At 50.1% G+C, this 13,908-nt stretch overlaps 1 protein-coding gene across 2 annotated transcripts in view; it reads right to left on the bottom strand.

The window, feature by feature from the left end:
• Positions 1-13,908, bottom strand: part of LIFR (LIF receptor subunit alpha) — a 169,717-nt gene that overhangs the window by 86,985 nt on the left and 68,824 nt on the right. Inside the window, exon 1 of one of the 2 annotated variants that reach the window (XM_038744412.1) lies at positions 1,831-1,914. The exons of the other annotated variant lie outside the window; for it this stretch is intronic. The gene's annotated coding sequence lies outside the window, so the exon portion shown is untranslated. Of the gene's footprint in view, positions 1-1,830; positions 1,915-13,908 lie in introns of those variants that run through there. 2 annotated transcript variants of the gene reach the window in all.

The raw sequence follows: 13,908 nt of genomic DNA on the forward strand, positions 1-13,908 counted from the left end.
ACAGTGCTTTGCACACAGTGGGGGCTTAACAAACACCACTATTATTAGAACAGTGCTCTGCACGTAGTAAGCGCTTAACAAATGCCATCATCATTATTCCCCCCTCCCAGCGCTTAGAACAGTGCTTTGCGCACAGTAGGGGCTTAACATACACCACTATTATTATTATTATTAGAAGAGTGCTCTGCACGTAGTAAGCGCTTAACAAATGCCATCATCATTATCATTATTCCCCCCAGCGCTTAGAACAGTGCTTTGCGCACAGTGGGGGCTTAACAAACACCACTATTATTATTATTAGAACAGTGGTCTGCACGTAGTAAGCGCTTAACAAATGCCATAATTATTATTATTATTCCCCCCAGCGCTTAGAACAGTGTTTTGCACACAGCGGGGGCTTAACAAACACCACTATTATTAGTATTTGAACAGTGCCCTGCACGTAATAAGCGCTGAACAAATGCCATCATTATTATTATTATCATTATTCCCCCCCAGCGCTTAGAACAGTGCTTTGCACACAGTGGGGGCTTAACAAACACCACTATTATTATTCTTAGAACAGTGCTCTGCACGTAGTAAGCGCTTAACAAATGCCATCATCATTATCATTATTCCCCCCCAGCGCTTAGAACAGTGTTTTGCACACAGTAGGGGCTTAACAAACACCACTACTATTATTATTAGAACAGTACTCTGCACGTAGTAAGCGCTTAACAAATGCCATCATCATTATCATTATTCCCCCCAGCGCTTAGAACAGTGCTTTGCGCACAGTAGGGGCTTAACAAACACCACCACTATTATTCTTAGAACAGTGCTCTGCACGTAGTAAGCGCTTAACAAATGCCATCACCATTATCATTATTCCCCCCCAGCGCTTAGAACAGTGCTTTGCACACAGTAGGGGCTTAACAAACACCACTACTATTATTATTATAAGAGTGCTCTGCACGTAGTAAGCGCTTAACAAATGCCACCATCATTACCATTATTATCATTATTCCCTCCCAGCGCTTAGCACAGTGCTTTGCGCACAGTGGGGGCTTAACAAACACCACTATCATTAGTATTAGAACAGTGCTCTGCACGTAGTAAGCGCTTAACAAATGCCATCATCATTATCATTATTACCTCCAGCGCTTAGAACAGTGCTTTGCACACAGTGGGGGCTTAACAAACACCACTATTATTATTATTGGAACAGTGCTCTGCACGTTGTAAGCTCTTAACAAATGCCACCATCATTATCATTATTATCATCATTCCGCCCCCCCAGCGCTTAGCACAGTGCTTTGCGCACAGTTGGGGCTTAACAAACAGCACTATTATTAGTATTATAACAGTGCTCTGCACGTAGTAAGCGCTTAACAAATGCCATCATCATTATTATTATCATTATTCCCCCCCCCAGCGCTTAGCACAGTGCTTTGCGCACAGTGGGGGCTTAACGAACACCACTATCATTATTACTAGAAGAGCGCTCTGCACGTAGTAAGCGCCTAACAAACGGCACCATCATTATCATTATCATTATTATCATTATTCCCCGGTCCGCCAAACGGGAGTGAAGACCGGGAGACGGCCGGACGACGCCGCGTCCCGCCGAGCGCTCAGCGCAGCGCTTGGCACGTAGTGAGCGGTTCATCGATGCCACCACCATCATCCTCATCATCGTCATTATTACCGTAATTGTCAGGCAGCGGGCGGTGCGGCAATGGGCCGCAGACTAGGCAGGGTCTGTCCGGGGGGTCCGGGAGGGGAAGGGAAGGGAGGGGAGGGAGGGCAGGGGGCTGGGGGCTCCGGGCCCCGGGCCGCCCCGCTACTCACCCGGGCAGCGTCGGGGCGGCTACTGGGCCATGTCCCCCTGGGGCCCCGGCGTCCGTCGGCCGGACTCCGCGGGGCGCGCACGGCTGGGGACTGCGCCGCCGCCCGCCCTCCCTGCCTCCCACCCGGCCGGGCCCGGGGGAGCGGAGGGGTGGGGTGGGGGGGGGGGGGGGGGGGGGGGGGGGGGGGGGGGGGGGGGGGAGGCGCGGCCCCGCCCCCTACGCGCGCGCGCGCGTCGCGCTCCCTCCCCTCCGCCCGCGCGCGCCCCCCGACCGGAAGCCGCCCGCGTGCCCGACTGGGCCCGCGGCCGGGAGCGCGCGGCGCCGGGAGGAGGCCGGGAGGGACGTGCGCGCGCCCGCCCGCCCGCCGGGGCCGGGGGGGGGGGGGGCTGACCCTCCTCCTCCCCTCCCTCCTCCTCCTCCTCCCCTCCCTCCTCCTCCTCCTCCCCTCCCTCCTCCTCCTCCTCCCCTCCCTCCTCCTCCTCCCCCCTCCCTCCTCCTCCTCCTCCCCTCCCTCCTCCTCCCCCCTCCCCTCCCTCCTCCTCCCCCCTCCCCTCCCTCCTCCCCCTCCCCTCCCTCCTCCTCCTTTTCCTCCCCACCCTCCTCCTCCTCCTTTCCCCCCTCTCCCCTCCTCATCCTCTTCCTTCCCCTCTCCCTCCCCCTCCTTCTCCTGCTCCTCCTCCTCTCCCTCCTCCTCCTCCTCCTCCCCCCCTCCTCCTCTCCCTCCTCCTCCTCCTCTCCCTCCTCCTCCTCCCCACCCGCCTCCTCCCCCTTCTTTCCCTCCTCTCCCCTCCTCATCCTCCTCCTTCCCCTCTCCCTCCTCCTCCTCCCCCTCTCCCTCCTCCTCCTCCCCCTCTCCCTCCTCCTCCTCCCCCTCTCCTCCTCCTCCTTTCCCTCCTCCCCCTTCCTCATCTTCCTCCTCCTCCTCTCCCCCTCCTCCTCCTCATTCATTCATTCAATCGTATTTATTGAGCGCTTACTGTGTGCAGAGCACTGTACTAAGCGCTTGGGAAGTACAAGTTGGCAACATACAGAGACGGTCCCTTTCCAACAGTGGGCTCCTCTCCCTCTCCCTCCTCCTTCTCCTCCTCCTCCTCTCCCTCTTCCTCCTTTCCCTCCTCCCCCTCCTTCTCCTCTCCCTCCTCCTCTCCCCCCTCTCCTCCTTTCCCCCCTCTCCTCCTATCCCTCCTGCTCTCCCACTCTCCCTCTTCCTCCTTCTTTCCCTCCTCCTTCTTCTCCTCCTCGTACCCCCTCCCTCCTCCTCCTTTCCCTCCTCCTCTTCTCCCTCCTCCTCTCCCTCCTCTGGAGAGGAGAGGAGGATCAACAGACGCAGCAAGGAGGAGGGAGGGGCTGGGTACCCGGATCAAGGCGCCGGCAGTGGCGATGGGGGGCCAGAGGGATGCCAGGCTCACCGGCAGGAGGGGCAGAGGGATGCTAGGTTCACCGGCAGTCTCCTCAGAGGGGCCAGAGGGATGCCAGGCTGGCCAACAGTCACGATAAGAGGCCAGAGGGATGCCAGGCACGCCAACAGTCACGACAAGAGGCCAGAGGGATGCCAGGCACGCCAACAGTCACGACAAGAGGCCAGAGGGATGCCAGGCTCGCCAGCAGTCGCGACAAGAGGCCAGAGGGATGCCAGGCTCGCCAGCAGTCGCGATAAGAGGCCAGAGGGATGCCAGGCTCGCCAGCAGTCGCGATAAGAGGCCAGAGGGATGCCAGGCTCGCCAGCAGTCGCGATAAGAGGCCAGAGGGATGCCAGGCTCGCCAGCAGTCGCGATAAGAGGCCAGAGGGATGCCAGGCTCGCCAGCAGTCGCGATAAGAGGCCAGAGGGATGCCAGGCTCGCCAGCAGTCGCGATAAGAGGCCAGAGGGATGCCAGGCTCGCCAGCAGTCACGATAAGAGGCCAGAAGGATGCCAGGCTGGCCAGAAGTCACCGTGAGGCCAGAGGGATGCCAGGCTCGCCAGCAGTCGCGATAAGAGGCCAGAGGGATGCCAGGCTCGCCAGCAGTCGCGATAAGAGGCCAGAGGGATGCCAGGCTCGCCTGCGATCATGATAAGAGGGCCAGAGGGATGCCAGGCTCGCCAGCGATCACAATAAGAGGGCCAGAGGGATGCCAGGCTGCCCAGAAGTCACCGTGAGGCCAGAGGGATGCCAGGCTCGCCAGCAGTCGCGATAAGAGGCCAGAGGGATGCCAGGCTCGCCAGCAGTCACGATAAGAGGCCAGAAGGATGCCAGGCTGGCCAGAAGTCACCGTGAGGCCAGAGGGATGCCAGGCTCGCCAGCAGTCGCGATAAGAGGCCAGAGGGATGCCAGGCTCGCCAGCAGTCACGATAAGAGGCCAGAGGGATGCCAGGCTCGCCAGCAGTCATGATAAGAGGCCAGAGGGATGCCAGGCTCACCAGCAGTCACAATAAGGGGCCAGAGGGATGCCAGGCTCGCCTGCGATCACAATAAGAGGGCCAGAGGGATGCCAGGCTGGCCAGAAGTCACCATGAGGCCAGAGGGATGCCAGGCTCTCCAGCCATCACAATAAGAGGGCCAGAGAGATGCCAGGCTCGCCAACAGTTGTGACAGCACTAGAGGGAAGCCAGCCTCACCAGCAGTCGCAACAGGGGCCGGAGAGATGCCAGGGTCCCGGCCCCAGTGGGGCCGGGGCAGGCTGACCACCAGTTTGCTAGACTAGCCGGCACAGCTAGCAATCGTATTTATTGAGCACTTACTGCGTGCAAAGCACTGTACTAAGCACTCAGGAGAGTACTATATATCAGTAGACACATTCCTTGCCCACAACTAGCAATCAGTAGGGTGCATTGGCGAAGGAAAAGCAGTGTTGCCTAGTGGATAGAGCCTGGGCCTGGGAATCAGAAGAACTTGGGTACTAATTGTAGACCCGCCCCTTGTCATTCATTCATTCAATCGTATTTATTGAGCGCTTACTGTGTGCAGAGCACTGTACTAAGCGCTTGGGAAGTACAAGTTGGCAACATATGGATGTGCGGAGGCCAAGGGAAGGATGTGGGCCAGGGGTCGACGGCGGGACGGACGAGAATGAGGTACAGTGAGGAGGTGAGCGGCAGCAGAGGAGCGGAGGGTGCGGGCTGGACTGGAGAAGGACAGAAGGGAGGTGAGGTAGGAGGGGGCAAGAGGATGGACAGCTTTATAAAGCCAATAATAATGATAATGATAGTATTTGTTAAGCACTTACTATGTGCAAAGCACTGCTCTAAGCGCTGGGGGGGATACAAGGTGATCAGGTTGTCCCACGTGGGGCTCACAGTCTTGATCCCCATTTTACAGATGAGGGAACTGAGGCACAGAAAAGTTAGGTGACTTGCCCAAAGTCACCCAGCTGACAATTGGCAGAGCGGGGATTTGAACCCATGACCTCTGACTCCAAAGCCCAGGTTCTTTCCGCTGAGCCACGCTGCTTCTCTAGTTCTCTGCTTCTCTAGCTTCTCCTTAATAGTGAGGAGAATTTGCTTCATGCGAAGAGTGACGGGCAACCACTGGAGATTTTTGAGGAGGGGAGTGACATGCTCAGTCAGCTGTGTGGCCTTGGGCAAGGTGCTGCACTTCTCTGAGCCCCAGTTATCGCATCTGCAAAATGGGGATTAAGACTACAAACCCCATGAGTGTGACTTCATTGTGGGCAGGGAATGTGTTTGTTATATTGTACTCTCCCAAGCGCTTAGTACAGTACTTAGCACACAGTAAGCGCTCAAGAAGTGCCATTGAATGAATGAAGACTTCGCTCAACCTGATCAGTTTGTATCTACCCCAGCGTTTAGTATAGTGTGTGGCACATAGTAAGCGCTTAAATACCATTTTAAAGTTGGTAAAATAGGTGGTTGACCCTAGAGCATAGTGCTGCCGGGAAGGGAAGAAGAGGTGCGATTGCTGCTAATGATGATGATGATAAAAAGGTGATTTTATCGTGGCCTAGTGGATAAAATACGGCCCTAGGAGTCAGGAGGACCTGAGTTCTAGTCCTGGCTCCGTCACTTGTCTGCTTGTGACTTTGGGCAAGTCACTTCGTGTCTCTGTGCCTCACTTGCCTCATCTGTCAAAATGGGGATTAAGACTGGACAGGGACTATATCCAACCCGATTACCTAGAAGCAGCGTGGCTCAGTGGAAAGAGCCTGGGCTCTGGAGTCAGAGGTCAGGGGTTCAAATCCCGGCTCCACCAATTGTCAGTTGTGTGACTTTGGGCAAGTCACTTCACTTCTCTGTGCCTCAGTTACCTCATCTGTAAAATGGGGATGAAGACTGTGAGCCCCCCATGGGACAACCTGATCACCTTGTAACCTCCCCAGCACTTAGAACAGTGCTGGGCACATAGTAAGCACTTAATAAATGCCATTATTATTATTACCCTAGCATTTAGTACAGCAGCTGGCACATAGTGAGCACTTAAACTACATAATAATAATACTAATAATAACAATAATGGTATTTGTTAAGCACTTACTATGTGCCAAGCACTGCTCTAAGCACTGGGGTAGATACAAGGTAATCAGGTTGTCCCACGTGGGGCTCACAGTCTTAATCCCCATTTTACAGATGAGGTAACAGAGGCACAGAGAAGTGAAGTGACTCGCTCAAAGTCACACAGCTGACAAGGGGCAGAGCTGGGATTAGAACCCACAACCTCTGACTCCCAAGCCCGGGCTCTTTCCACTAAGAGAAGCAGCGTGGCTCAGTGGAAAGAGCACGGGCTTGGGAGTCAGAGGTCATGGGTTCTAATCCTGGCTCCGCCGCATGTCTGCTGTGTGACCCTGGGCAAGTCACTTAACTTCTCTGAGCCTCAGTTACCTCATCTGTAAAATGGGGATGAAGACTGTGAGGCCCACGTGGGACAACCTGATCACCTCGTATCCCCGCAGCGCTTAGAACAGTGCTTTGCACGTAGTAAGCGCTTAACAAATGCCATCATTATTATCATTATTACTAAGCCACGTGCTTGACGCATAGTTCCGGAAGCAGCATGGGGTAGTAGATAGAACAGAGGCCTGGGAGAAAGAAGGTCAAGGGCTCTAATCCCGGTGCGTCCAACCTGATTTTCTTGAATCCACCCCAAGGCTTAGTACAGTGCCTGGCACATAGCGCTTAACAAATGCCACAATTATCATTATTATTATTATTATAGTTAGGGCTTAACAAATGCCATCATTGTCATTACTAAGCAGAGACCTTGCTCCTGGTGCTGCTAGCATCTGACGGGAAAATCTCTCCCTGCACGATCCTGGTTTAGGAACTAGCCAAACGTCCCTTTTCCTCCCCTTGTATGGCCCCATCCTCCTCTGAGGGAACCCAGCTCCCATCCAACCCATCCTTCCTGGCATGCCAAGCCAGGTCCCTGAGCTCCCGAGAAAAATTCAGGTTGGACGGCGGACTGGATGGCGAGTGGACACAAACCCGCTCAGCCCCTCGGGACCTCCTCTGGGCCATCCGGGTGACAGTCCAAGATTTCCCGAGTCGACGACGGGAGGGGAAGCACATTGGCACCGCTAGAGTCAGTTAAACGGAACACACACTGAGAATTTCCTGGAGCCACCTAGTCCTTCCCTGGAAGGCGGAGCCGGCTTATTTTGTGCAGAGGAGGAAAACAAACCAAGAAAAAAAAAAATTAAACAACGGATCTCTTAATAGTGTGATATTTCCCCTTCTCCCACCCTCCCCCCACCCTTGCATTGTTCCCACTTCCACACTTCTCTCCCCGAGTAGGGTGAGATGCGTTGGAAAGCTTTAGCTAGAGTTTGGGATTTGCACTCTCTGCGGGACACGGCGTTGGAAAGCTTTCGCTAGAGTTTGGGATTTGCACTCTCTGCGGGACACGGCGTTGGAAAGCTTTCGCTAGAGTTTGGGATTTGCACTCTCTGCGGGATGCGGCCCTGGCTTCTCCGCTTAGTATGAGGCATTTGTGCCATGGGATCGTTCATGGGTTCTAATCCCGGCTCCGCAACCTGTCTGTTGTGTGACCTTGGACAAGTCGCTTCGGTCACCTCCTCTGTAAAACGGGGATGAGACTGTGAGCCCCATGTGGGACAGGGGACTGTGTCCAACCAGATTTGCTTGTATCCACCCCCATGCCTAGTACAGTGCCTGACATATAGTTAACAAAATGCCTTAAGTATTATAATTATTATTAAATCCAGGTGGGTGTCAGCTGGAGAGGTCACAGGGCCTCCTGGACTTGCTGGATTTTTAAAAATTTATTGGAGGGCAACAAGTTTGCTGCCACATCCACTTGCTTTCTGAAACACTACACATCTCCCTGAAACCGAGGTATAAGCAGTCCTCAAAATCAATCAATCAATTGTATTTATTGAGCGCTTACTGTGTGCAGAGCACTGTACTAAGTGCTTGGGAAGTACAAGTTGGCAACATATAGAGACAGTCCCTACCCAACAGTGGGCTCACAGTCTAGAAGGGGGAGACAGAGAACAAAACCAATCATATTAACAAAATAAAATAGATATGTACGAGTAAAATAAATAGAGTAATAAATATGTACAAACACATATACATATATACAGATGCTGTGGGGAAGGGAAGGATGTAAGACGGGGGGATGGAGAGGGGGACGAGGGGGAGAGGAAGGAGGGGGCTCAGTCTGGGAAGGCCCAGACATTTTGGTTTGTTTAAAATTGTTCGTTTTTAAATCTATACCCCATTTCAGCTTTACAACACACTGGTTTTAACTGTACAAATCTAGCCCTCTTTTATGGCACTGGGCCCAGAGGGCCAGGGAGGGGAGTAGGAAGTATCACCAGAACTAGGGGGAAATGGGAAAAGAAAAGTGAAGGGATGAAAGAGGACACGGGGGGAGGTGGGGGTTAAATCACAAAAAAAAACCCAAAACAAAAAACCTTTGACTAATGGAGGAAAATGGAGAGGAACAAGTCAAAGACACCTTGAAAATCCTGTCCAGTAAGACCAGGCGTTGAGTGCCCTGCATGTGGGGAGGGAGGGAGGGTGCCAAGCAAGTGTGGCAGCAAGTCAGGTTCTGGCTCATCTGTTGGCAAAGCGAGACCCACAGGTCTCAGGTTAGAGCTAGAGGTGGGGTCCTGTCTGGGTCCACCCCCAGAAAAGAAAAGAAGAAGAAAAAAAGAAGCATCCAGGTACTTTTCTAATACTGGTAGCCCCTTGGAGCCTCCCTGAAGGCTGGTCTGGCACTGCCTCAGAGTCAAGTCTCCTCCCACTCACAAAAAATTAAAGTAAAATGATGGTATTTGTTAAGCACTTACTATGCTCCAGGCACTGTACTAAGCACTCGGGTGGATCCAAGCAAATCGAGGTGGATGCAGTCCCTGTCCCATGTGGGGCTCACAGTCTCATCTGCATTTTATAGATGAGGTAACTGAGCCACAGAGAAGTGAAGTGCCTTGCCCAAGGTCACACAGCAGACAAGTGACAGGGTCAGGATTAGGACCCTTGACTTTCTGACTCCCAGCCCATGTTCCAGACTTTTAGACTGTGAGCCCACTGTTGTGTAGGGACTGTCTCTATATGTTTCCAACTTGTACTTCCCAAGCGCTTAGCACAGTGCTCTGCACACAGTAAGCGCTCAATAAATACGATTGATTGATTGATTCCATCTGCTATGCCCTGCTGCTTCACACACATTCATTCATTCAGTCATCACATTCATTCATTCAGCTGTATTTGAGCGCTTACTGTGTGCGGAGCACTGTACTAAGCGCTTGGAAAGGACAATTTGGCAATGTATGGAGACAGTCCCTACCCAACGACGGTCTCACAGTCTATACACACATACGCACATGGCACAGCCTCCACATTGCTGTGTGGTCCTGTCCAGGTGAGAATCAATAAGCAGACGTGTTCTTTTTGAAACAATTCCAACCAGAATAGGTAATCTGGCCCATAATCTTGGAGTGCTCAGTTTCCAACCTTATAATAATAACAATAATAATTATGGTATTTGTAAAGTACTTAGTACGTGCCCAGCACTATTCTGCATTATTTCCCCAGGGCAGTCCATTTTCCTTCGACTGTGGACCAACTCAGTGTTAATAGACACCTCTACTACTGCACCAGCCTCCTTGCTGACCTCCCTGCCTCCAGTCTCACCCTACTCCAAATAATTTTTTCTTTAAAAAGAAAAAATACTCACATTCTGCCCTCACTTCCCCACTCCTCAGTGATCTCCACTGGTTCCCCATCCATATCCGCATCCCACAGAACTTCTTTACCATCAGCTTTCAAAGCACTCAATCACATCTCCCCTTCCCACCTCGTTGATTCCTACTTGATTGAGAAGGAGCATGGCTCAGTGGAAAGAGCATAGGCTTTGGAGTCAGCGGTCATGGATTCAAATCCCGTCTCCACCAATTGTCAGCTGTGTGACTTTGGGCAAGTCACTTAACTTCTCTGGGCCTCAGTAACCTCATCTGTAAAATGGGGATGAAGACTGTGAGCCCCCGTGGGACAACCTGATCACCTTGTAACCTCCCCAGTGCTTAGAACAGTGTTTTGCACATAGTAAGCGCTTAATAAATGTCCTTAATAAATAAATAAATAAATTTATTAATAAATAAATGTCCATTATTATTATTATTATACCCAGACTATATGCTTTGCTCCTTTAATGCCACCCTACCCTCCTTAACTCTATTGTTTCTGGTTTCACTGCTAACCTCTTGTCCACTTCTGTCAACCAACCTATGGCATTTACTGAATGCACTGTACTAAGCCTTAGGGAAAGTGTAAAACCACAGAGCTGGTAGATGCAATCCCTGCCCACAACAAGCTTACAGTCTGCCCCCTCCTCACTTCATATCCAGCAGTCCACCACTTCCCACCTTCAAAGCCCTCCTAAAAATCACTTTATTCAGGCCTTCCCTGAATAATCCCTCATTTCCTCATTCTACTTTCCCTCCATCCTGAATCACCTCCCCCCACCCCTAGCATTTATGCACATAACCTTAAGCAGTTTTCCCTATCTGTAATTTACTTACATGTCTGTCCCCACCTCTGGACTGTAAACTCTTTGAGGGCAGTTATCTAATCTGCCAACTCTATTGTACTGCACTCTCCCAAGCACTTAGCACCTAGTAAGCATTCAATAAATACCACTGATTGATCCAATGTATCTATATTATACATCTAATTGAGTACATGAATAGGCAAATTTGAACAAAATCATCTCTAGAACCTAAGCTGAATATCCAATCCCCCATTATAACATTGTTCCTATGAGAAGATTGGTTCCAATTTATATTTCATTTTATGACACAACTGGTTGCTGAATACTGAATACTCAAGTCCAAGAGCAGCTGGTACCATTTAATCATTGTGGCATTTGTTAAGAAGTTAAATGATTCACCCAAGGTCACATGGCAGGCATGTGGCAGAGTCGTGATTAGAACCCAGGTCTTTCCCACTCCCAGACCCGGCTATATCCACGGCTACTTCTTGGCATTTGTGAGAAAGCTCACACCTGGGAAGTAGCCTTTGAGGTGGCAGGGACTCTAGCTTGTTTCTTCACTGGCTAGATAAAGGGTACTTTTTCAAAAAGTCTCTTTCAGAAAACAACGAGAATACAGCATCAGCTCAGCTTTATTGGTTCAGTTAAAAACACAGACCAGTAAACCTGGGTAGTTCGTTACAGAGACAAGAGAAGAAAGCATTTTCATTTAAGGATTTTCCCACTAAGTGTATTTAAATACAAACTTCTGTGGTACTCGAAATCATGAGTGGAGAACTAGGTAGGTACTCAAAAGCACTTCTAAACTGCCCTATTTGCTTACTTAAAAAAAAAGTTAAATTTTCACTAAAGGACTTTGCCAACCTTCCCGTAAGTAGAGGACTGGCTGAATTTTCATGAAGTTGGTTTTTCAGAAGACAGATCTATTTTAGGTTTGAATTCATATGGGGTTAGGGTGAGGGTGCTTAGTGCCAATTGAATGATCTCTCTATTCTCCCAATCTTCAGAGCCCTTTTGAAAACTCCACCATCTCTGGAAACAATGCCCTGATTAATAGTCAGAAGTAGCTGGGTTCTAATCCATTCATCCATTCTAATTCATTCTGATGACTTGTACTTCCCAAGTGCTTAGTACAGTGCTCTGCACACAGTAAGAGCTCAATAAATACGACTGAATGAATGAATGATTGAATGAAGTCACACAGCAGACAAGTCATTTAATTTCCTCTGTTACCTCATCTTTAAAATTTGAATTAAGACTGTGAGGCCTGTGGGACAGGGACTGTGTCCAACCCAATTAATTTGCATCTACCCCAGCACTTAGTACAGTGCCTGTCCTATAGTAAGCACCTAATACCACTTTTTTTTTTACCCCGTCACCTCAATTCAACAGTCACCCCTAGCCTTCACGCATCTCTCAATCTTATTGTTTCCTCTTCTCCCACCCCCTTCTCTGTCACCCAGGCACTTGGGTTTTCAAGCTTTGTTTACCCCAACCTCAAGCCCCCATACTTATGTACCTGTACGTAATTTATTTATTTTGTACATTCATTCATTCAATCGTATTTACAGAGTGCTTACTGTGAGCAGAGTACTGTACTAAGTGCTTGGAAAATACAATTTGGCAACAGAGAGAGACAATCCCTACCCAACAATGGGCTCACAGTCTAGAAGACTGTGTATATTGCTGTTGGTCTCCCCCTGTATCTAGACCTTAAGTTCCTTGTGGGCAGGGAACCTAGCAATTCATATTGTACTTTCCCAAGCACTTAATACAGTGCTCTGCACCCAGTAAGTGCTCGGTAAATACAATTGGTTGATATCCCTGCTACCAACAGTGGCGTAGTGGATAGAGCAAGTAGTGGCCCAGCATGATGTAGTGGATAGTGAATGAGCCTGGGGGTCATGAGTCCTGCCTCTGCCCCTTGTCTGCTTTGTGGCCTTGGACAAGTCACTTAAATTCTCTGAGCCTTAGTTACCTCATCGGTAAAATAGGGATTGAGACTGTGAGCCCTATTTGAGACAGGGATTGTGTCTAACTCAATTTGCTTGTATCCACCCCAGTGCTTATTACAATTCCTGGCACCTAGTCAGTGCTTAACAAATACTACAATGCTATTATTATTATTATTATTGTGTTCTTCCTTCTTGCTTTCATGACTTGCAGATTTCAGCCTGCCTGTCTTCCTTTTTAGATTATAAATTCTAAGAGGGCAGGGACTGTATTTTGTAGTTTGTTCCCAAATGCCTTCCTTGTACAGTGCTCTGCAATCAATCAATCAATCAGTCGTATTTATTGAGTGCTTACTGTGTGCAGAGCACTGTACTAAGTGCCAAGCAACAGCTGTCAATCACCATCAATGATATTTATTGACTGTGAAGCCTTTAGGTGATTGGGAGAGTACAACAGAAGTAACGATTGATAGGTTGGTCACTGCTCTCCTGGAGAGGCACAGTAGAAGGTGGTCCAGCCCACACACTTCATTCTTCTAGCATTAACTAGCTCCCTGCCCAACCATATCTATCTCACCTGACCCAACCGCTTTCCCACATCCTCCTTCTGGCCTTCTCCTTCTCCATATACACCAGATCACCACTCTCCCCACCTTCAAGACCTTATTAAGGTCACACCTCCTCCAGGAGGCCTTCCCTGATTAAGCCCTCTTTTGCCCAACTCCCTCTCCCTTCTGGGTCATCTATTCACTTGGATCTGGGACTTGGTATTCATTCCACTCTCGGTCCCATGTCACTTATGTACATTTTTTTAGTTTTATATTCTAACTTCTTTATTTATATTAATGCCCATCTCTCCCTCTAGACTGTTAGTTTATTGTGAGCAGGGAACATTTCTACCAACTCTGTTGTACTGTACTCTCCCAGGCGCTAAGGACAGTGCTGTTTTGTTTTGTTGTCTGTCTCCCCCTTCTAGACTGTGAGCCCATCGTTGGGTAGGGACCATCTCTATATGTTGTCGACTTGTACTTCCCAAGCGCTTAGTACAGTGCTCTGCACCCAGTAAGTGCTCAATAAATACGACTGAATGAATGAATGAATGTTGTGTGCACAGTAAGCACTCAGTAAATACCAGTGATTCATTGAAGGCACAAAGATACAATAAGTCAGGGAAAATGG

Source organism: Tachyglossus aculeatus, chromosome 3 (genome assembly GCF_015852505.1).
Source record: "Tachyglossus aculeatus isolate mTacAcu1 chromosome 3, mTacAcu1.pri, whole genome shotgun sequence".
Taxonomy (NCBI): Eukaryota; Metazoa; Chordata; class Mammalia; order Monotremata; family Tachyglossidae; genus Tachyglossus; species Tachyglossus aculeatus.